This window comes from Aquarana catesbeiana, linkage group LG11 (genome assembly GCF_042186555.1).
Source record: "Aquarana catesbeiana isolate 2022-GZ linkage group LG11, ASM4218655v1, whole genome shotgun sequence".
Classification (NCBI taxonomy): domain Eukaryota; kingdom Metazoa; phylum Chordata; class Amphibia; order Anura; family Ranidae; genus Aquarana; species Aquarana catesbeiana.
In genome coordinates, this window is record NC_133334.1 from 112,769,850 (window position 1) to 112,771,999 (window position 2,150).

The 2,150-nt window shown below is 43.7% G+C and overlaps 1 non-coding gene across 1 annotated transcript; it reads left to right on the top strand.

The window, feature by feature from the left end:
• The first annotated feature begins 1,836 nt into the window (after positions 1-1,836).
• TRNAT-UGU (transfer RNA threonine (anticodon UGU)) lies at positions 1,837-1,909 on the top strand. The gene has a single exon. It is a non-coding gene; the product is annotated as a tRNA-Thr (tRNA).
• Positions 1,910-2,150: the final 241 nt, after the last annotated feature.

A 2,150-nucleotide genomic window follows, 5' to 3' on the forward strand; every position in this document is an offset into this window, starting at 1 on the left:
AGCAGGGCCCTGAATTCCACCTTTAACTATTTCCAGTCAGAATGGCAAATTGTTTTGCAATAAGGTTTTGACTGACCTGTGTATCAGAGACCCGGGTTGTACAGAAGAGTTTTATGAGCTGACTTATAGCTTGCATTGTTAGAAGAAGCAGTAAAGCACAACAATTGTGCAGCAAAGCAGGACACAGAGACTGATTATGCAGTGAGCAAATATGCCTGCCCTTATGTATGGATTTATATCATTACAATCTGTATATAAAAACAAAGTGATAAACACTATTTTTTTTTTTTTTTTTTAGCAATATTAGCCGCTGAGGTCTGTATATACATAGGATGCTGTATCCCTATCTTGTAAAGCTTACCTTTTCCTCCTTTTTTTCAGATGTCCATTGCCTCTGCTCACACTTTCCTGTTTTTGGATGTTTGCTTGCATTAGCAGGGTCCTATGGAGCCACCCACTCATTCACATGGTCAGTTAAATTGGAAAGGTACAAACACAAAATATACTGCTTCTGTCAGTGAAACTGATGCAGTGAAAGATGGGGCATGTAGTCCCAATGATTGCTGTCAGCTTTTAGTGACATTAGGAGTGTGCACTGCCCATATGGACGTGGCACACATGAAGTTGTGAGATGCGGCTATAAAGTTATCAAAAAGTAAGTTGTTATATACTGTACTTTGATATAAACAATCTTTTCCAACATGATATTTAAAACCAGTGGCGGCCCAGCCATTAGGGGTGCACGGGCGCCGCTCCCCCCCATCCATGTGTCTGGCCCCCTGACCTACATGCAGGGAGCCGAATGCATAGATTCCAATGGGGGGGGGGTTTGAAGCACGTGATTAGAGCCAGAGGCTCTAATAGGCTTAATAAAAGGGTGGGCTCGGGTCACAGAGCACTGAGCTCCGAGCCCATCCAGTTTTGTGAGAATAGCGAATGAATATCACACTGATCCTCCTCCTGGCCAATCAGGAAGCTGAGACCCATCACCCGATTGGCTAACAAGTACAGGCCATCCTATTGGATGCCTAGGAGGGGGAGGGAGGAGACGCATGGCAGAAGCCACCGTGATGCACAAGAGGAGGAGGAGATGCAATGGGAATTCGCTGACTCTAGGAGCCTTGCCCGAGCTAGATGGGGTAAGTGCAGGGCTGTATTACCAACCGACAGCCTGGGGGGTAGGGGGTGGGGGTACTTGGTGCGGGTGACCCGATTGACAGACCGCAGGGGGGGGTGGTGACGGGGGGGTGGTTGTTTGCCCCCCAAAAAAAACACCAGCTGCCACTGTTTAAAACGATACAAATGTATTTATGTAAAAAAGATGATATAATCTCATCTCTTTTAGGTGTATATCTAAGAAAAAAAAAATCCAAAGATGATGCATTGCTTTTAATAACAGATAAAAGTGGTATTTGTAATGTGAGAGGTGTGTTAAGCCAGGCCAGTTCAGCAGGAATGGACTGAATTTTGATGTGTTTGTATCCCTCTCTGTCAACAGAAGCCAGTCTAACAACTGGCTTCTGTCAAACGGTCCAGCTGGTAGAGCAGCATTTGATCAACAGGCTATACCCAAAGGCTGCTGTGCTGATCAGTGGAGTCCCCACTGTCAGAATACAATATTGCAGTGGGGGGAGATTCCTGCAACCACATCTCTTGTGTGGATGCAGGGATCTGTGAGGGGTTTTTTTTACGTTCAGCCCACCAGCTAAATGATAAAAAAAAAAACTGTGTGTATACCTAGCTTACTGAACTATGGTTTGTATTACAATTTCTATTTGCTGCAGACTGGAAATATCTTATGTATGACAAACATAGGTGTGCCAATTGTTCTTTGTAGGCTCCATAGCTCAGGGGTTAGAGCACTGGTCTTGTAAACCAGGGGTCGCGAGTTCAAATCTCGCTGGGGCCTAGCTTATTCTTTTTTTCCCTCTCAATGTAACCCCCACTGCCTCTTTCTGAGATTTGGTGTTTACTAGTTAAAAACATTTTTTTTTGCTAGAAAAATACTTAGAACCCCTAAACATTATATATTTTTACTTCTATCACCATAGAGAATAAAAATGGTGGTCGTTGCAATACTTTCTGTCACACCGTATTTGCGCAGCAGTCTTACAAGAGCACTTTTTTTGGAAAAAAATACAATTTTTGAG